Genomic DNA, 23673 nt, shown 5'->3' with positions numbered 1-23673 from the left:
AGGGAGAAAGAGATCTTTCATCCTCTGGTTCTTTCCAAATGGTTAAAGCAGCCTGGGCTGGGCCAGGCCAAAGCCAGAAGCTTGGAACTCTATCTGGGTCTCCCATGTGGGTTGCTAGAGCACAAGTACTTGAATCATCCTCTAGGCCTTCAAGGCACATTAACCAGGACCTGTATCAGAAACTGAGCAGCCTGGACTTAAAACAGGTGCTCTGATATGGATGCCAGCATCAAAAGCAGCCACTAAACCTGCTGTACCATTGTGCTCACCCCTATGTCTACATCTAGATGTCATAATCTTGCATGTGGGAAACTCTAAAGAACTCACTGTAAACTATTGGATCTAATAAATTATTTTAGCAAGAATGTGGGGCACAAGATCAACATGCACATTTCAAATCTATTTCCAAACACTTGCAATGTAGTCTATAAAAATGAAAGTAAGGAAAAATACCATATTATATGACTTGGTTTGTATGGAATATTCAGAATAATGAAATGATAGAGGCAGAAGTTAGACAAGAAGATGCCCAGTACTAGTGGATAGGAGGGAATAGAGGGTGACTGCAAAAGGGATTAGGGTGTATCTTGCAGAAATTTAAAATATTATGATTGTACTGGGGCCGGAGCTGTGGCATAGCAGGTAAAGCCGCTGCCTGCTGTGCTGGTATCCCATATAGGTGCCAGGTTCAAGACCCAACTGCTCCACTTCTGATTCAACTCTCTACTGTGGCCTGGGAAAGCAGTAGAAGATGGCCCAAGTCCTGGCTCCTGGCTTTGGATCCTCAGCTCTCACCATTGTGGCCATTTGGGGAGTGAACCAGTGGATAGAAGACCCCCCCGCCCCGCCTCTGCTTCCCTGTAGCTCTGCCTTTCGAATAAATTAATAAATCTTAAAAAAAAAGATTGTATTGATGGTTGCCTCACTCTGTGAATGTATTAAATCTATTTCACAAAAATGCACAACAATCTAGATAAGTAAATTGCTTGTCATGTTAACTATATTTCAGTTAAGCTATTACAAAAAATAACATTTTTTTAAAAAAAGTTTTATATTTTTAAAGCACACACACACAGACACAGACACACAGACACACAGACACACACACACACACACACATAGAAAGAGAGAGAGAGAGGAGGAGAGGGCATTCCCATCAACTGGTTCACTCCACAAACTCCCACAACAGCTGGGGTTGGGCCAAGCTGAGTTCAGGAACGAGAAATTCAATCGGGGTCCCCAACATGAGTGATGGGACTCAACAACTTGAGCTATCACCTGTTGCCTCTCAAGCTTCACATTAGCAGGAAGCTGGAATTGGGAGCAGAGCCAGGGTTCAAATCTAGGCACTCTAATATGCTATGTGGACATCCCAAATGGCAACTTAATTGCTATGACCGATGCCCATCCTTGATCTTTATTTTTGATTTGTCTAAAACTTCATTTAATATACTGATAAAGCATCATCTATTATTCACACCCTAACAGTACAAAGTTACAACATACTATCATATGTTAAAAATTTTTATCTTACATTTCTCTTCTATACTGTGTGTGGACCATTTATAATACTAGAAACCTAGATATTTTCAAAACATCAGTGTTATTTAGCTTAGGAGAGTTGCATGTGCTATGCAGAAACTATTTTGCCAAGTAATAAAAAAAGAATGGATATATATCATGTCATGAAAAATCATGATTTTTATCAACAATATTTTTTCCCCTTATAGGAGGAAGTCTCGAATACAGGCCAATTTTGAGAATAATATACAGTCCTACAATAAGGAATGACATCTAGCCCCATCACAAAATAATGTGCAGGATTTATCTACTGGTTGCCTTCTGGGAGACTCAAAGTGATTTGAAGTGAAGGAAAAAAATGAAACAGAAATACAACAGAGATAAATCTGACCTACTCCACAATCCTGTGAATGCTTAAATGTCACATGGGCTTACCATGGCACTCTCACATATGTCCCAGTTCACTCCCTATCCAATGAATTTCCATTCCATATAATGCAAGGTTTTAGAGTGACAGTTTCAGACTTTGAACACTTAAAAGTTAGGAAAATTTCTAACTTATGCAGCAAGAATAACTTCAGAAATATGTTGTGAGGGAATGAAGACAGCCTTAGTTCATGCATCATGTAGGATATCATACAAAATAGCTCTTGGCATGAACTTTGTATGATGTGAGCTATACTTAGCTACATACAGAGATCGATAGCAATAAAGGGAAGGATACAGTTAATAGCGACTCACAATGTCATCTCCATATACCCATTTTTAATGTCTCTGTAGTGTAATAATTCAAATGCCCGCATGTGTCCAAAGTGAGTACAGAAACAAAAAAGAATAAGCTACAATAAGCAATATTTTAGAATAAAAATCTAATTATCTGTTAACAATGATAACAAAAGGACAGTAAAGAAGATTGATGAGGTATTGATTGTTCTGATGGAAAATGAGACTTGATAAAACAGTTGTGTTTAAATGGGATTTGGATTAAAGGGCATGAAGGAAAAGAGAGGGAGATGATTTAGTAATGATTGTATGAGAAACATTTAATAAAAGCAGTTTGTTGCTCTGTGTTTGGAGTTTAGATTCTGATCCAGCAGCATGCGTTCATGACAATTAGGTCCATAATTTTAAGAGGGAAGGTCTTATTCATGTGAAAATTATGATTGACATTTAAAAAAATATATGGTGGATCCATTTTACTTGAAAACTGTATCTCAGCATATGTATGTCTTTCATTACTGTCTTCTTTTCTCTTTTCTTTCACTCAACAAATATTATCAACCAGTGACTATATGCAGACACTCTTGAAAACCCTGGGAAACAAGGGTAAAGAAGATGAAAGTCTATGTCTTCGTGTAGCTCACATCCCTACAAATATGGTATGTCTAATTCATCTTCTTCAAAACTTTTCCATTTGGAAAAAGTCATGTGTTCTATCAGGATTCTGTTTTTATTTGCTTTGTTGTACTTTTGTTTGTACTCTGTATCTCTTTTAGTTCACTGTTGGTCTTTTGTTTTATTTCTGACTTTCAAACTATCATCTTAGTAATTAGCCTGCCATTCATTTCCTTCCTACTGGATGAACACTCATAGAATGCCCATATACATAGCTAAATTCTGTGACTTTGTCTTTTAAAAATTCTTTTGATAACACTCTCCCATGGATATATATTGTGACCTGTGAAGACAAATATGTGCTCTCAGAATTTCCTGCCAGTTTTTAATGCTCATATTTAGGTTTTAGTTGTGGAACAAAGGAAAAATAATTTAAAAATAAATACATAAGTGAAATCTCCCACTGGCATTATCACTCTAGATTGGCAAGCCATACATGAATAATTTAATATATCATCAAGCAATCAAATTTGAGTTCTAAAATATCTAAAATAATGTGATTCTGAAGATCACATTTTCTGAAGTTCTGCAGTTGGTCAATGGTGTAATACATTTTGGCTGTCAATGTAGATGATTTTATAGAGTTGTTATTTTGTGCTCACTTTTATTCTTGGAATTATGAGAAACACCAAGGAAAAGATATGGTATCTGGCATATAATAGACAGATAGTAAGTATTTGTTGACTTACTTCATTAAGGAATAAATGGATGAACACTGAAATTCAGTATATAATTATTTGCTAGACTATAAGAGTTTGAGTTATGTAAATTTGTTTTATACACTTACCATGGCACACTTGTGAGAGAAATCGTGTATTACACATGAAATCTGGCTAAACTCCACCTCAGGGAATTCATCAGGTTGCTTTTAAATCAATGGTAATTGTAACTTGAAATTAATATTTAAATTTTGTAGATCATTCTCAATATATCAGAAGTACTCTAAACATTTCCTTTGTGGTATCTTCTGTTATTCCTTTTATCAAATAAGTTTGTAGTAATGAAAATGCTTGGGAATGATAATTTATGCCTGATAATTTTTCTCTCAATTGGGTTAAATAATTGTGCCCAAATATCTCATTGTTAAACATTGCTATTTGCCAATAACACTAAATGCTTTACAAATCATTTCTTATGAATGTATTTATATAACATAAATATTTTCTCTAGGCTTTTGCCATAGAACTGATAAGGAATCTATCCTTCAGTATTAAAAAGTGGATTAAACCCTGTGTTTTGAGAATAATAAAAGTGCAGTCTTGAGTGGATACCTCTGAAATTTTTCCACATTTAATCTTATCCATGGCAAAGACATAAATCCACTGTCTTATTGCTCTCTAAATATGATGACCACAAATGGCTCTAAGTTTCTCAACTTAGCCTCTTAATTAATTATATATCTCAAAGGTCTTACATTATATCTGCTGTTTCAGATCTGATATTGAAGATATTTAGACTTCAGGTTGAAGATGTTGCTCTCATTTTGTTCAACATGGGACCACAATGAATTATTTCTAATATGCTATTTTACATAACATATTGGTCTCCCTCCCTCCTTTTCTCCCTCCTGCCCTCCTTCCCTCCTTCTATTCTTCTTTGTTTTGAAATATAGTGAACAATGAAAAAAATCTCTGCAGATGAGCTAGTCAGATTTCAAGACAAATTAGAGTTGATGCAAATTGAAATTCTAAAACAAAACACATGTGCTAAAATATGCCAGAGAGGTATAATACCTTTGTTTAGCACTATAAAGGAAATCCCCAATCCATGCACCTTTTACTTTCTCTAATGCATTGTGTATCTGTGTGTATGTTTTCTGCAAAGGCTGTTCTAAGCTTTCTATCTTGGACACAATTACAAGCACACTGCATATTCTGCCAGCCTAGTTACCTCCCATGCATTCTTCAGATCATGACTCATGGTCACTAACTCAAAAAAGTATACTGTGTCCCCCGACTTTTTCTAGTACATCAATTTCTTCATTATACCCTCTTCTGGATGAGGGATGGTAAGGGTCTGAATATTAAATATATTATTTTGCTATAGCATTCTTCTACTTTGGATAATGAAATCACTAGAACTTCCTCATCTTTCAATTTAATACTGAGATTTATCTGAATTTATTTTGAAAACCATATTACTTCAGTTTTCCAGTCCCTACAGAAATGGAAATCTTGTTCCTATCAGCCTCTGTCATTATATTTAATTTCCTTAATTGTGCTTTCCCACTAGATTATAACAACAGTGAAGGAAAGGATTGTGTTTATTTTGGTCAGAATTATAACTTGAGTTACTTATATGATGCCTGCAATAAATATTTGCTGAATGAATGAAATAAGGAATACATAAATAGTGATAATCTTAGAACTTTAAACATAGAAGTTATATGCAATTTAGCATTGAGTAAATTGTAGCCCACAACAATAAAGTGAAATGTCCAAGATCATATATTATGTTGGGGATTAGTGCAGAGTCACAGCTATTTCAACCATTCATTTTACAATGCCACTGTCACTTAGATAACAATCTCAACACCAACGTGGGAACACAACGTGGTAAGGGGAGCTGTTGTTTTGTGGGTGAATATTCATTCCCACTTCAAAGAGAAAACTTTATGTTTAATTTACAACATACATATCATTTTATTTTGCAAAAAAAGGTATTTGTCATCCATGCTGCACACTGAGTGCATGCTAATGATTTTAGTTGTCAAAACAAAAGAAAAGTCTCAGTGAGTTTGTGCTGTTCAATTTCATTTTCTCTATAGCTTTTGTTCAAACAGTTTGGAGTGTAAATGTATTTTGATCATGCAAATCACTTGGTAGAAAGAATTTTTAATAATGTTTAGAAATGTGTTTATAGAAATCTTTAAATGATTTGGGACAAAATAATTTTGTAAACCTCATTGTAGAGAGGGAAGTGTCTGAATATTAAATGCGTTATTTCTCTACAGAATTCTTCTAATTTGGAGGATTCACACACTAGAACTTCTTCACCTGCCAGCTTAGTGCTGAGTTTATTTGAATTTGTAGTAATAACTGTATTGCTTCAGTTTTCCAGACCCGACAGATGACTTGCCTCCCTAAATCCTACTAGTAATTGAATTAAGTTGTAATATTGCTAGGAAAGTTCTGTAAACTGATCTTTTTTCTTCAGGAGCCATCAGTTTTGAAATACTTAGCTACTAAGTTTAATCCACTAAAGTCTGAGTTACTAATAAAAGGCGAGCACTTCAGTCACCATGTTGGCTTTCCTCTGAATAGCATCATGGGAGAAAATGCACTTTACTGTTTTTCTTGTTATTTATGCCAACTTGATATCATTCCTTTGTCTACAGCTACGATTTCAACATTTATGTCATATTAAGGGTAGCAGGGTAAATTAAATAAAACCTCACAAAATATACTGTATGACAAACCTGTTGCCAGATATATTGTGTGTGTGTGTGTGTGTGTGTGTGTGTATGTGGAACAATACTAGTATCATGTATCAAAATTGAATGTATCTTGATATTTAATAAAGTTAAATTGATTTTCTTGGCTATGTAAAGATATATTTTTTTTGACAGGCAGAGTGGACAGCGAGAGAGAGAGACAGGGAGAAAGGTCTTCCTTTTGCCGTTGGTTCACCCTTCAATGGCCGCTGCGGCCGGGCGCTGCGGCCGGTGCACGGTGCTGATCCGGCAGGAGCCAGGTGCTTGTCCTGGTCTCCCATGGGGTACAGGGCCCAAGGACTTGGGCCATCCTCCACTGCACTCCCGGGCCATAGCAGAGAGCTGACCTGGAAGAGGGGCAACCAGGACAGAATCTGGCGCCCCAACCGGGACTAGAACCCAGGGTGCTGGTGCCGCAGGTGGAGGATTAGCCTATTGAGCTGTGGCGCCGGTGGCTCTGCAAAGATATTACAGTAAATTTTTTTCAATACACTTTTTAGATATCTTTCAATTCAAGTTCATTATTTCTTATATTTGTTTTACTTTTTTTTTTAGTAATACTGCAGCTCGGATTGAGTAGAATATCCCTTTGAGAAAATATAGGATATTACATTAAAATTATGTCAATAAATGATAATTAATAAAGAATAAAGTGTAAGTTTTCTCCAAGAATATGGCAATCAGTTAAAATAAGGGATTCCCAGTTCCTAGAAAATCCTTTGGGTAAATTTATCTCTAGGTATTTTATGTTTTTTTGTAGCCATTTGGAGTTGGATGATATCATGATTTCTTTCTCAGCAATGTCCTTATTGTAATAAAAATGCATAGATATAGATAGCACAGTTGTTGTGGATAGGAATGGACACTAAATTTAATGATTTAAATTTTTTAAGTTTTTATCGCCATAAGCATCAGTGATTAAAGTGATTTAAGGGGTTGACTCTTTGATGGAGCAGATTAAGCCACTGGCTGGAGTGCTGGCATCCCATATGGGTGCTGGTTCGAGTCCTTGCTGCACCACTTCTGAGCCAGTTTCCTACTAATGTGCCTGGGAAAAGCAGTGGAAGATGGCCCAAATGCTAGGGCTCCTGCACCCATGTGGGAGACGAGAATAAGTTCCTGTCTGGCCCAGCTCTGGCTATTGCAGCAATTTAGGGGGTGGACCAACAGATAGCAGACTTCACTCTTTCTGCTTTTGCCTCTCTCTCTGTAACTTTGCTTTTCAAATAAATAAATAAATAAATATTTTTTAAAAAAAATGATTTTAGGCAAGTGCCATGGTTCACTTGGCTAGTCCTCCGCCCACGGCGGCAGCACCCCAGGTTTTAGTTCTGGTTGGGGCACCGGGTACTACTCCTGGTTGCTCCTCTTCCAGTCCAGCTCTCTGCTGTGGCCCGGGAGGGCAGTGGAGGATGGCCCAAGTACTAGGGCCCTGCACCCGTATGGGAGACCAGGAGGAAGTACCCAGCTGCTGGCTTCAGATCGGCACAGCGCAGGCTGTAGCAGCCATTAGGGGAGTGAACCAACGGAAGGAAGACCTTTGTCTCTGTCTCTCTTTCACTGTCTATAACTCTCTCTCTGTCTCTCTCTCTCTCACTGTCTAACTCTGCCTGGCAAAAATTAAAAATAAAAAAAATGATTTTAAACTGTGGTTAACGTTATGATTATCTCATCCCTTATATATTGCCATTTTGTCACAAGATTCATGATTAATAAGGGTCAACCTATTAAAAACTAAATGCTAGGAAAATCCTTGGACAGTTTATATGTTTAACAATTTATGTTCAGCTGGTCTTTCAGTGTTCCAACAGCTCTTTGCTATTGAAATAGACATTGTGAAATTTCATTTAATTTGCCATCATTTGTCAGTATTAAAATGAAGTTAATGACAAATTCACCATGACAACATATGGCAGTCTCTGTGCTGCTCTGTCTCATTTCACATGTAATTATTTGCTAAGACAGAATTAATTTTACTAAAAATGTAAATACTACTCATAACAATTTACATATTCAATGTAATCCCTATCAAAATATGAATGATATTTTTCACAGAATTAGAAAAAAACACTACTAAAATTTTATGGACCCATAAAAGACCTGGAATAGCTGCTACAATCTTAAGCAAGATGAACAAAGCTGACTTTAAAATATGTTGCAAAGCTACAATAACTAAAATTTCATGGTGTTTGCATATAGATCCATAGACCAATGATACAGAACAGAGATGCTAAAAGTAAACCTATGTATCTAGAGCCAACTGATTTTTGACAAAGGTTCTAAGAGCATACATGGGAAAAAGACAATCTTTTTCATAAATAGTGCTGGGAAAATTTGATATCTGCATGTAGAAGAATGAAACTAGACCTCTATCTCTGATTATGCATGAAAATTACCTTAAAGTGGATTAAAGGTTTAAATGAGAAGCCTGAAACTTTGAAACTATTGGAAGAAAACCTAACAGAAACTCTTCAGGACCTTGGAATGGGCAAGGAGCTTCTAGAAGATACCCCAAAATCATAGGTAATAAGAGCAAAAATAGACTAATGGTATTTCAGTCAGACTAAAGAGCTTCTATACAGCAAGGTAAACAATTGGTAGAGTGAAGAGACAAACTACAGAATGGGAGAAGGTGTTTGCAAATTATACATTGGGCAAAGGGTTAATGTTCAGAATAGATAAGGAACTCATACAACTCAATAGAAAAAAAAAAAACCCTCAAGTAATCCAATTTAAAAATGGACAGTAGATCTAAACAGACATTCTCAAAGGAATGAGCATAAAAGGGCAACAGACATGTGAAAGAAGATGCTGAACATCACCAATCATCAGAGAAATGTAAATCAAAACCAACATAATTTATCAACTCACTCTTGTTAGAATAGCTATTATCAAAAAGGCACAAGACACCAAGTGTTGAAGAGAATGTATAGGAAAGGGAATGCTTGCACACTGCTGATAGAAATGTGAATTACTATAGCCATTATGGAAAACGGTATGGAATTTCCTCAAAAAAAAAAAAAAACTAAAAATAGAACTACCGTATGATCTGTCAACCCCAAACCTGGATATATTTCCCAAGAAAGTGATGTCAGTCTGTTGAGGAGACATCTGCACTCCCATATTCATTGCAGCACTATTCACAATAGCCAAGAAATAGAAAAAGCCTAAAGAAAATGAGATACCTATAACAATGGAACATTACTCAGCCATAAACAGGATAAAATCTTATCATTTGCAACAGCATGAATGGAACTAGAGGCCATTATGTTAAGTGAATGAATGCAAGGTCAGAAAGAGAAATATCATGTAATTTCACCCATGTGGAGTCCCCCAGAAAGGTCATCTTACAGAAATTAAAAATAAAATGAGGATTACCAGGAACTGGGGATGGAAGGCGGGAAGAGGAGATGGAAAAAGTTTGATTAATGAGTACTAAGTTATATTTTGATAGCAGTGAATATACTGTATACCTCCATAAAAATTGTTAAAAATCTAGAAGATAGGATATTGAATTTTTTCACCATAAACAAATGTTAAATATTTGAAGAGATAAATATATTTATCCTGATTGGGCACTGCAAAATGTATACATGTATCAAAATATCACATGGGACCCATAAATATGCACCATATACATGTCTCAATTTTTCAAATTTCAAACATTTTCAAAATGTAGAGACATCTCCTAACTTCAACCCATCTCATTATAAAAATGAAAAAAGATATAATTTAGATGCCCTGTATGCTAATAGTCATTGCCTCATCACTGTGTGGGTATTTTGTAAAGATGTCACTCCCCAGTTAATTATATTCTGACATTTTTTAACATTTTAATTCAGAGTAAATTTATAAGACAAAATTGTGTGGTAGTAACACAAAGAGCTCCCATATACCCATCACCCTAGTTACCCTATTAACATCTCATAGTAATATCTTTGCCAGAATGAATAAAGTACACCCAGCTTCTCCTATTTAACCCAAAAACCTTTACCCTTCCATCCCTCCAGACTTCTATTAATCAACATTATGTGTGCAGATTGAGTTATTATTTATATTTTTTATTTTAGCTCCCACATATAAGGGATACTATGCAGTGTTTGTCTTTCTGTTTCTGGTTTATTTCACTCAACATGATGTCTTCCAGTTCCATTCATTTTGCTGCAAATGACAGGATTTCTTTCTTTTTTATAGCTGAATAGTATTCCATTGTGTGTACATACCACATCTTCTTTGTTCATATGATGACTGACACTTTGTTCACTCCATATTGCTACAAGTGTGAAAAGTGCTGCTATAAACAAGGTGCAGCAGGTGTCTGATACAGCAAATTCACATCTTTTGGATGTAAAACCAGTAGTGGGATTGCTGGATGATGTGGTAGTTCCATTTCTAGTTTTTAAGAATACTGCATAAATGTATGACATTTCCATACATCTCTTATTGAATTGTGTCATATTGACCTAAATTTCCAAGACAGGCAAATGCAGTAAAATATTGGATGGGAAAATTCAGCTTGTGTTGTAATATGTTTTATGCTACTATAACAGAATAGAGATTGAATTATTTATAAAGAACAAAATTTATTTCATCTCAGTTATGGAGACTAGAGAAACAAAGATGTAGGTAGTAGCATAGGTGAGGAGCTTCTTTCTGAGGCTTCATGTGATAGAAGGCAAAAGGACAAAAAGAGGGATAAACATTATGCCCTCAGAATAGGAGAAAATATTTGGAAATCATCTATGTGATTGGGGTTAATACATAAAATACATAATAACTGGTAAGATTCAATGACAAAATTACTCAATTAAAAAAAAACTGACAAAAGACTTGAAAAGTCATTTTCCCAAAGAAGGTATTATAAATGAACAATAAGCACATGAACAGATGCTCTAACATCATTAATCATTAGGGCAATGCAAATTAAAACTACAATGAGATACCACTTTGCAGTCATTAAGCTGGCCATTATCAAAAATAGAAAATAAGGTGTCTTAGAGGAAGTGGAGCAAATGTTACTTTTGTACACTACTGGAAGAAATGAAAAATAGTGCCCGTGTTGTGGAAAACTGTAAATTGGTCCTTTTTCTTTAAAGATAAAAATAGAATTAGTATATGTTGTAGAACACCTAGAATGCCCAATTCTTGATAAATTTAAAGAGAATTGAAAGCAGGCACAGAATAAATATCTGAACATTCATATTCATAGCAGCATTATTCACAATAGCTGGAAGGTGGAAACAAGCCAGGTATCTGTGGACAGATATATGGATAAACCAAGTAGTAAAGACTTGCAATGGAATATTACTCAGCTTTAACGAAGTAAATTCTGACATGTTCTAAAATCAATGAAATATGAAGACGTTACACTAAGTGAAATAAGCCAAATACGAAAGGATAAATATTATGACTTTACTTATATGATGTATGTACATCAAGCAGTCAGATTCAGAGAAATAAAGGAGAACTGTGGCTTCCAGGGAGTGAGGGGAGAAGGAATGCTGATTGATTTTTCTGTTTTTGAAAATTAGTTATTTATGTATTTATTTATTTGAGATATATAGAGAAAGACACACATACACACAGAGGGAGCACACACATTCCCATCCATTGGTTCTCTCTGAATGCTTGCAACAAAGAGCTGTTAATTTTTTAAAAAAATAAATAACTCAGGAGTCAGAACTCATGTGGTCTCAGGAACCCAGCCACCTGAGTCATCCCTGCTTCCTCCCGGGGTTCACATTAGCAAAAAGCTGGAATGAGAAACCAGAGCCAGAGATCAGACCTAGATATTTTTTTTCTTTAAGATTTATTTATTTGAAAGTCACAGTTACAGAGAGAGCAGGAAAGACAGTGGGGGAAGAGAGAGAGAGAGAGAGAGAGAGAGAGAGAGAGAGAGATCTTCATCTGCTGGTTCATTCCCTAAATGGCTGCAATGGCCAGGACAGGGTCAGGTCGAAGCCAGGATCTTCATCCAGGTTTTCCACGTGGGTAGCAGGAATCCAAACATTTGAGCCATCTTCCGCTGCTTCCCCAGGCTTTATCGGGAGCTGAATCAGAAGTGGAGCAGCCGGGACTCAAACTGGTGCCCATGTGGGATGCCAGCATCATAGGCGAGAGTTTAATCCACTGTGCCACAAAACCAGCCCCAAACCCAGGTGTTTTGATGAGGTAACCAGGCATTTTAACTGCTAGGCCAAATGTCCATCAAGAATGAAGCATTATTGTTGAGTATGTACAGAGTTTCATTTTGCAAAGATGAAGAATTCGATTAGTTAGGGAAGATGAAAAATTTCTGTAGAGAGTGTTTGTTGCTCAATAATGTAGATATAAATAATGCCACTGAACTGTACATTTTAAAATAGTTAAAATGTTAATTTTATGTTAGGAATGTTTTACCAGTTAAAAGAAAGACAACTCAGGATTCAATTTGACAAGTCTCCCATTGCTCAAACACAAGACGGTTTTTGCATCATTAATAATAATAGCCACAATTAATTCTTGAATATCAAATATATTTTAACTAATGAGTTCATAGTGTTATTAGAAAGCAAATCCTAATTACTTACCCTTGGAGTATGCTACTGAATTAATTTATTATTTTGAAAACAGATAAATAAAGAATTATAATTAAATACATATTCTGTCTTTCTGAAAAAAATTGTACTTGAGTAATCAAATACTTGATGAGGTCAATTTTGGTTTCACAGAAATTTGTTATCTAAAATAAACAATAATTCTTATTAATTGAGACATTTAGCTAATGTTCACATTTATATGTTTCTGTCCACATGAATTTTGAGAGGATATTTAGTAGAATTTTTTAAAATTATGCTTTCTTTTTCATTTTATTTGAAAGGCAATTAGGCCGGTGTCGCGGCTCACTAGGCTAATCCTCTGCCTTGCGGCGCCGGCACACCGGGTTCTAGTCCCAGTCGGGGCACCGGATTCTGTCCCGGTTGCCCCTCTTCCAGGCCAGCTCTCTGCTGTGGCCAGGGAGTGCAGTGGAGGATGGCCCGAGCACTTGGGCCCTGCACCCCATGGGAGACCAGGATAAGTACCTGGCTCCTGCCATTGGATCAGCGCGGTGCGCCGGTGGCAGCACGCTGGCCGCAGCGGCCATTGGAGGGTGAACCAACGACAAAAAGAAGACCTTTCTCTCTGTCTCTCTCTCTCACTGTCCACTCTGCCTGTCAAAAAATAAATAAATAAATAAATAAATAAGAAAGGCAATTAGAGATACAGAGAGACAGATAGACTGACAGAGATCTTATATTCACTGATTCACTCCCAAATGCCTATAAGAACTGGGGATAGGCCAAGAGGTCTCCCATGTGGCTGGCACACACTCAAGCAATCCATCCATCATCTGTTGCCTCCCAGGAGTGTTCATTATCAAGAAGCTGGATCAGAAGTAGAGGTTGGACTTGAACCCAGACACTCTGATATGAAATGAGGGATTCCCAACAGACAACTTAACTGCTATGCCAACCAACCACCCCCCCAAATTAGTGGAAATTTAATGTCCAAACATAGCAATTCATTACTGTATTTCTTTAATCTATGTTCCCTTTTGTTGAGATATAATTTCACATTTCATAAAATTCAACCCTTAAAATGAACAAATTCAACTGGTTCTAGATTTGTGCAGCCATTACCAACATAGCTTTAAACATCAACATGTCAGAAGGAAACTATGGTATGAATAGATGGCCTAGCAATTAAGACACTGGTTAGGATGGCTAGATCCCATATCAGAGTACCTCAGTTCAATCCCCAGTCCCGTCTCTTTGATTCCAGCTCCCTGCTAATATAGACCTTGAAAAGCAGTGGTAATGGCTAAGTACTTGGGTTACTGTCACCCATATGGGTGACATGGTTTGAGTTTCCAGCTTCTGGTTTTTGTTCCCCTGGCCATTGTAGGCATTTGGGGAGTGAAGTAGAGGATATGAGTGTTTCTCTCTCTCTCTCTCTCTCTCTCTCTCTCTCTCTCATCTCTTTTATTCTTCCTCGCTGACTTTCAAATAAATATTTTTTAAAAAGTATTTTAAAGGAATCCTGTACACATTAGTAGTAACTTCCATTACAGTGGTCAACCACTAATATGGCTTTTGTTGCTATTGACTTTCCTAGTCTGAATATTTCATGTTAATAGAGTCATATAATTTGTGGCCTTGTTTCACTTAGCATGCATTCAAAAAGTTCAACTATGTTGTAATATGTAGAGTAAGGAGTTCATTTTATGGCTGCATAATATTCCATTCTACTGTTGAAATGAATTTTTATTTATCCTTTCATCATTTGATGGGCATTGGGATCTTGTCCATCTTTTGACTATGATGAATAATGCTGCTCTGAGATGTGATACTTAAGTTTTTGTGTGGAAAAATGAGACAAGGCTGAAATTACTAAACCAAAAAAATGAATATGGGGGCATTAATAGTATGTTACAGAAAGTTTTAAAAAAGGAGATTATAATGAAATGTCATGAACAATTGTTTTCCAACAAATTAAATGACATAGATGAAATGATCAAATTCCTAGAAAGACAAAAACTACAAAATTGATTCAGGAGGAAATAGTAAATACAAACAGAACTATAACAAGTAACAAATGAGTCATAATAAAAATTATGCTCACAAAGAAAACTCCAGGCTCAGAAGACTTCATTGGTCAATTCTGCCAAATGAATACATAAGAATATTTACCAAAACATCACAAATTTCTAGAAGTAGAAGGATAGAGAATATTTCCCCACTTATTTTATGAAGCTAGAATTGCCCATATACTGAAATCAGACAAAATAACTACAAAAAAATTCTAAGAAGCAAAATGCTTTATGAATATTAGATAAAAAAATTCTTAAATATCCCACCAAATGGAATCTAACATCATGTAAAAAGGATTTATGCTGTGATTTTCATTCAACCTGCAAATATAAAGTTACTTTGACATACAAGAAGCAAATTAATGTAATATATGAACAAAATAAGGCACAAAAACATGCGTGACAATCTCAATAAATGGATAAAATAAATTGTCAGAATCCAACCTTGCTTAATTATGAAAACACTCAAAAAATTAGAAGTAGAAAATAACAAACTCGATCTTATAAAAGGAATGGTAGAACATTGAAAGCTTTTTCCCTAAGGTTGGATCTAAGACAATGATGTGTGCTTTTGACACTTCTATTCAAGGTTTTGCTTGGTGATCTAGCCACAACAGTTAAGCGAGGAAAATATAAAAAGTTATCCAGGTTGGAAAGGAAACAAATATATCTCTATTTGAAGATGACATGATCTTTTATAAAGAAAGATTGTAACAATTCTACCTCTCCAAAAATCAATTAGATCTAATAAACAAGTTCAGTGAGGTTGCAGGACAAAAGATCAAATTTTTAAAAATCAATCATATTTCTATGCTCTAGCAATGAATAAAATTAAAATAAATGTAATAAAACAACCATTCAGTTATGTGTTTTGACATTTTTAACTTATAAAGAACATATTTCAAGTGTTTCATAGATATTATTCTAAGATTACAGTGGTACACTCCTACTTTATTCTCTCCCTACCCCCTCTCCTCCTTCCCTATTTTCTGTTACTTTTGTGTGATAACATACTTTCAATTTACTTTATAAATCACAGGCTTAATGCTCCTAAAAGTGAAGAGTTCTACAAATAAAAAGAAAGACCACTGTTCCACAAGGATATAAACAACTATTATAAATAGTAATCAAATCATAAGATGTCAATTTTACTTATATACATTAAGGAATTTTTTTGTACTTTATGTATTAGATACCAAGAATCAGAGAAAACACATAAGATTTGTCATTTTGGGTATGACTTTTTTTTTACTAAGTATAATGGTCTCTAGTTGCATCCACTTTGTTGCAAGACAAGATTGTTTTTATTGCTGAGTATTTCATTGTGTATATATACCACATTTTATTTATCTAGTCATTAGTTGATAGACATCTGGGTAGATTCCATATCTAATCTATTGTTAATTGAGCTGTTATAAACATGGTAGTACAGATGACAGTTTTGTCTGCTGATTTGATTTCCTTTGAATATATTCCTAGGAGTGTGATGGCTGGGTCATATGTGAGATCTGTTTTCAGAATTCTGAGGAATTTCCATATTGTTTTTCATACTGGTATACAGGTTTACATTCCCACCAAAAGCATATTAAGGGACCTTATTCTCCACATCCTCACCAGCAGATGTTATTTTTTGGTTTTTGTATGGCATCCATTCTAATTGAGGTGAGGTGAAACCTCATTGTGGTTTTTATTAGCTTTCCCCTAATAGCTAGTGATCTTAAGCATTTTTTCATGTATCTGTTTGCCATTTGAATGCCTCTTCAAGTTCTTTGCCCATTTCTGAACTGTATTGTTGGTTTTATTGTTGTTGAGGTTCCTGAGCTCTTTATAGATCCTGTGTATTAATCCTTTATCAGTTGCATACTTTAAATTATTGTCTCTCCCATTATGTCAATTTCCTCTTCATTCTGTTGAGTGGTTCCTTTGTAGTGCAGAAGCTTCTCATCTTGCTGTAATCTCATACTTTTTTTTCTCTGACTGCCTGTGTTTCTGACGTCTTTACAAAGAATTCTTTGCCTATGCCAATGTCTTGCAGAGTTTCCCTAATGTTTTCCTCTAGAAATTTTATGGTATCAGATTGTAGATTTAGATCCTTGATCCATTTTGAATTGACTTTTGTATAAGGTGTAACGTAGGGGTCTTGCTTCATACTTCTTCATACAATGATCCAGTTTTCCCAGCACCATTTGTTGAAAATACTGTCCTTTCTCCATGGATTGATTTCAGCTTGTTTGTCAAAGATTAGTTGGTTGTATATGCATGGATTGATTTCTGGAGTTTCTATTCAGCTTGATTGGTCTACATCTCTATTTTTGTGACAGTACCAGGCTTATTTGATTATAACTGTGCTTCAGTATATCTTAAAGTCTGCTATTATGATGCTTTTGACTTTTTTATCATCTAAAACTCTTTAGCTATTCAGGGTCTCTTTTGTTCTCATACAAATTTTTGTATCATTTTTTTCTAGATTTAAGAAGAATGTTTTTGGTATTTTGATTGTGATCACATTGAATCTGTAAATGTAATATGAACATTTTGATAATAGTAATTCTTTCATGAACATGGAAGATTTTTCCATTTTCCTGTATCTTCTTCTATGTCTTTCCTTAATGCTTTATAATTTCCATTGTAGGTATATTTCATATCATTGGTTAAATTTATCCCAAGGTATTAAAAAATTTTTGTAGCTATTATGAATGGATCTGATATTACAAGACCTTTCTGGGTCATGGCATTGTTTTGTACAGAAATGCTATTGACTTTTGTGTGCTTATTTTATATTCTGCAGCTCTGTCAAACTCTTATGAGTTCCCATATTCTCATATTGGAGTCTTGGTTCACTGTTGTATGGAAACATGTCATCTGCAAATGGAGATAATTTGACTTCTTCCTTTCCAATTTTATTCCTTTGTTTTCTTTTTCTTGCCTAATGGCTCTGGTTAAAACTTCCAGAACAATATTAAATAGCAATTGTGATAGTGACATCATTGTCTGGTTCTGGATGTTGGTGTAAATACTTCTTGCTTTTCCCAATTCAATGTTTTACTGGCTGGTAAAACATTGGTTGGTCATATATTGTTTTGATTATTTTAGGTATATCCCCTCAATATTCAATTTGTTTAAGGTTTTTATCATGAAAGGATGTTATATTTTATCAAGCTCTCTCTGCATGTATTGAAATAATTATATGGCTTTCATTCTTCAGTTTGTTGAAGTATGTATCATGTTTGTTGATTTGTTTATGTTGAAACACCCCTACATCACTGGAATAAAACACTCTTGATATGGGTAGATGAACTTCTAGAAGTGTTGTTGAACTAAGTTAGCTAGTATTTTGTTGAGGATTTTTTTTTATTATTCAGTTTGCTAATGTGATGTATCATATTGGTTGATTTGTGAATGTTGAACCATCCCTGCATACCAGAGATAAATCACACTTGGTCTGGGTGAATTATCTTTCTGATGTGTTGTTGGATTCAGTTGGCTAGTATTTTGTTGAGGATATTTGCATCTGTGCTCATTAGGAAAATTAGTCAGTAGTTCTCATTCTCTGTTGTATCTTTTTCAGGTTTAGGAATTAAGGTGATGCAGGCTTTATAGAAGGAGTTTGGGGGGATTCTCTCCATTTCAATTGTTTTGAATAATTTGATATGGATTGGAATTAGTTCTTTAAATTTCTGGTAGAATTCACCAGTGAAGCCATGTGGTCCTGTGCTTTTCTTTGTTAGGTGGGTCTTTATTATTGATTCAGTCTCTGTCTTCATTACTGGTCTGTTTAGCTTTCCCATGTCTTCATGTATCAATTTTGATGTTTCATATGTCCAAAAGTCTATCCATTTCTTCTAGGCTTCCTGATTTGTTGATGTGATCTCTTTGTAGTAATTCCTGATGATTCGTTTTATTTCTGTGTTGTCTGTTGTTACATTTCCTTTTTTGTCTCAGATTTTATTGAGTTGGGTCTTCCCCCTCTTTTTTATTTAGTTGGCCTAATGATGTATCAATTTTGTTTATTTTTTTTCAGAAAACCAGCTCTTCATTTCACTGATCATTTATATTTTTTGTTTCAATTTTGTTTATTTCTTTTCTAATTTTAATTATTTCTTTCCTCCTGCTAATTTTGGGTTTGATTTGTTGTTCTTTTTCTAGGTCCTTGAGATGGATTGATAGCTCATTTATTTTCTGCCTTTCCAAATTCTTGATGTAGGTTCCAATTGCTATAAACTTCCCTCTTAACACTGCTTTTGCTGTATCCCGTAAGTATTGATAGATTGTATTGTCATCTTCACTCATTTCCAGAATTTTTTTTTAATTTCTCCTTTGATTTCTTCTATGACTCACTGTTTATTCAGGAGCATGTTGTACAGTCATCTGTTTGCAAATGATCTAGAGATTTTTTAGTTTATGATTTCCAAGTCATTCCATTGTGGTCAGAGAAGATGCATAGTATGATTTTGATTTTAGTGAATTTGCTAAGATTGTTTTATGGGCTAGCATTTGGTCTTTCCTAGAGAATGTCCCATCTGCTGCTGAGAAAAATGTGCATTCTGCATCTATAGGATGAAAAATTCTGAACACATCCATTAGGTTCATTTGGTCTTAGTGTTGATTAACTGTTGTTTACTGACTTTCTTTCTGGTTTTTCTGTCCATTGCAGAAAGTGGGGTGTTGAAGTCCCCATTACTAAAGTATGAAGTCCATGTCTCTCTTTAGATTTATTAATATTTCTTTTGAATAGCCACACACCCTGTAATTTGCTGTATATACATTTATTATAGTCACATCATCCTGTCGAATTCACTATTCATTACATATTGCCTTTCTTTGTCTCTCTTAATAGTTTTTGTGTTAAAGTCTATTTTGCCTGATGTAAGGATGGCTACAATAGTTCTTTTTTGTTTTCCATTAACATGGAATGTCTTCTTGCATTCTTTTACTTTCAGTCTGCATGTATTTCTGTTGGGGAGATGTATTTCCTGTAAGCAGCAAATAGATGGGTCTTGTTTTTTGATCCATTCAGCCAGTCTATATCATTTAACATTTACATTAAAGGTTACTTTTGATAAGTAATGACTTGCCCTGCCATTTCCCCATAAATATTCCTGTTCTTTAATTTGGATTTCCTTTGTTCTTTTACTGGGAGATTTTCTGCCTTCACATTCTTTCATAGTGATAACTATGTTTCTGTGTGTAGCACATCCTTAAGCATATTTTATAAGGCTGGAAGTGTGGTGACGAATTCTTTCAATTTCTGTTTGTCATGGAATGTCTTTATTTTACCTTCATTTGTAATGAGAGCTTTGCAGGGTACAGTATTCTGGGCTGACAGCTTTTTTTCTCTTAAGTCTTGGACTATATTTTGCCATTCTCTTCTAGCCTGTAGGGTTTCTTATGAGAAGTCCACTGTGAGCCTAATTGGAGATCCTCTGAAAGTAATCTTGCATTTCTCTCATGCACATTTTAGAATCTTTTATTTATGTTTTACTGTGGAGATTTTGACTGAAATGTGTCAGGGTGAAGATCTTTCGTGGTTTTGTCTGTTAGGAGTTCTCTGTTCTTTCTGTGCTTGGATGTTGCTTTCTTTCTTCAAATTGGGGAAGTTTTCTGTAATTATTTCACTAAATAGGCCTTTTAATCCATTCTCACTTTCCACAGCTTTAGGCACTCCTAAGACCTGTATGTTGGGTCATTTGATAGTATCCCATAAATCTCCATTTGGTTGGTAGTGTCAATTAACTCTGTCACTTCTTTGTGGATTTTTTTTCTAGTTTATCTGTTCATTGATGAAAATATTATGTTGAAGTCTCCCATTATTATTGCATTGGAGAATATGTCCTCCTTTAGATCCATTAACAGCTATTTTACGTAGCTGGGTACCCTAGATTTGGGTGCATACACATTCTCAGAGATTGTTGTAAAGGTTTTCCACTGTATTTTTATTTGACATATTTAATACTTCATTTCTAATATTTCAGTTTGATTTTTCTCTATCTGCAGAATTTTTCATTCATGTCATGTACAGACTTTCTTAATTCTTATAATTGCTTCTCTGTATTTTTGAGTAATGTTACAATCATTCTTCTGAGTTCCTTTTCATGCATTTCATCAGTCTCACCATCTTCACATTCTTATAAATAAAGTAACATACAATAGTACAGTGAAATGAAGAAGTATTATTGTGTTCCTTTTGGGAGTCATATTGTATTCCTTGTTCATATTTCTTACATTACTTTTTTTTAGAAAATATTTTATTTATTTGAAAGTCAGTTACAAAGAGGATGGATGGATGGAGGGAGGGAGGGAGGGAGGGAGGAAGGGAGAGAGAGAGAGAGAGAGAGAGAGAGAGAGAGAGAGAGAGAGAGAACTTCCATCCTTCCATCCACTGCTTCCCTCCCAAAAAGACCATGACTACCAGGGCTGGGCAATACTGAAGCCTGGACCTCCATCCGGCTCTCTCACATGGGTGCAGGTGCCTAAGCACTGATCAGATTGGAAGTGAAGCAGCTGGGACACAAACTCATGCCCATATGGGATGCCAGCATTTCAGGTGGCAGCTTAACCCACTATAGCATAGTGCTGGCCCCAAATGTTTCTTTTATTTCTACATTTGTTTTTCTGTATCTGGAGGCAAGCTAAGCTTATTGGTATCTCCTCTGAAGGCTTTGTTCTTGGGAATGTGATCTTTGCCTGCACCTTCAGTGGGTTTCCAGAGGCGTGTGCTGGGTAGGCTGGGGAGCTCTGGCCAGAGTATGTTTGTGGGCTAAGAGTCCAAAGTGACATCCAAGTACAGCATGGTGAATCTCTTCTATTATCAGTAAGGTGAAGGAGGGATGATTGCACTGACTGGCAGGTTCACAGCCTCAACCCTTCTCTGTGCCAAGGTGAGCTAGTTGCCTAGGATGAGCTCACAGTACTTGTACACCACACCCACTCAGGCTCATGAACCTCACAAAGGAGCTATGTGCTCCCTAGCGTGAGTTCTGAGCCCTCTGTAGGTCCCTCCCTAACATTCAGAGAGTTCTGAGCTTCTGGCGTCAGACCAGGTGATTGGCCACAGACCTAATATCATACTCCATGCCCTTTTCAGTTTCCTGGCCTATGTAGAAGTCACGCAGTCACAGCATTCCCATAGTCACAGGGTATGTGGGAGCTGCTCTCTGCCATGTGAACATCCCCATCCATGAAGTGAGTTTCTGCATCCCCTGAGCCAATCACCTTCATGACAGAGGTGAGTTGGTACTCCCCCTCAGCAGGCTGGAACTGGCACTTTGATGGAGAGAAGGGAGGGAAGCCACTTTCCCTCCATTCATGGAGTTAAGTGGGTGCCCTGCCCCCATCAACTCTAACTGAACTGAAAGTCAGTGGAGGCCACAGAGTTCTTCCTCAGACAAAACCCATTAGTGGCGCATGGTTTGCAGCAGCCTCCAGTCACCTTGCTCTGGGGAGATGACATTTACCCTGCTTGCTGTGGGTGCTTTGGTGGGGGAAGGAGAAGGAAACAGCATGGCACTCCTTCCTGCAGCTACGTGGGCATCATGTCCCCCACCAGTTCTCCAGGCTGCACTCAAAATTGGTGGGGACCATGGGGTTTTCCCTCAGACAAGATCACCAGCAACATGTGGGCTTATACAACCTCCTCTCACTCCACTCTAGTAAAATGGCATCTCCCCTCCAGCCGCTAGCCATGGGAGTTGCTGGTAGTGTCCTGCTAGCTGCTGTGTTTGTATCCAGTTTGTGCTGCTCCACAGAGTCTCTCTTCTCTTCTGTATGCTTTCCACTGAAAACTTCTCTCCAACTATCTCCAGTGAATGTGGTCTCTCCCCTCTACTTCTGTTAACTTCCCATGGTGAAAATCAGCTTGTCTTTCCCCTATTCAAACATCTTAGATCCAAATAACTTTATTTGAAATGGAATTAACTTGGGAGATATATATAGAGAGATGGGAAAGTTTGATTAATGGATAATAAGTTATATGTAGAAAGAAGATCTGGGGTTATATCACAAATTGGGGTGACTATAGATAATGATAATATACTGTATTTACCTAAACAACTGTAATAAAGGATTTTAAATATTTTAACAGTGAGGTAATATTAAATATTTGAGTACATAAAAATAGTTACCCTGATGGAACATTACACAATGTATGCAAGTATCAAAACACCACATAGTATCCTGTAAACAAGTACAGTTTTATGTACTTGTATTTTAAAACATTTAAGCATTTAAAAATAATATTGGAAAGAATGAAACACCTAAGAATAAACTAGAACTGTACACTAAAAACTATAAAGCATAGAGGAAAGCAATTAAAGAAGACTAAAAAATAAAAACATTCAATGTTCATGCATTGAAAGCCTTAATACAGTTAAAATTATAATATTCCCCAGATTAATCCAGAAATTCAAAACAATTATGATGAGAATTCTTGCTGGCTTAAAGAAATTGGACTGATCCTAATTTTTCTCTTTTTAACAATTTTGATTTATTTGAAAAGGAGAGAGAGATAGAGAGAAAAGAGAGATCTCCCATATTCCGGCTTACTCCCCAAATAGCCACAATAACAGGACTGGGCCAGACTGAAGCCAGGAATTAGAAACTCAATCATAGTCTCCCACGTTAGTAGCGGTGATCCAACTATCTAATCTATCACGATGTGCATTAGCAGGAAGCTACACTCAGGAGTGGACTTATATGTTCTTTCTCACCAAGTTTGTTA

This window comes from Oryctolagus cuniculus, chromosome X (genome assembly GCF_964237555.1).
Source record: "Oryctolagus cuniculus chromosome X, mOryCun1.1, whole genome shotgun sequence".
In the NCBI taxonomy this organism is placed as follows: Eukaryota; Metazoa; Chordata; class Mammalia; order Lagomorpha; family Leporidae; genus Oryctolagus; species Oryctolagus cuniculus.
This window is presented reverse-complemented; position numbering follows the sequence as displayed.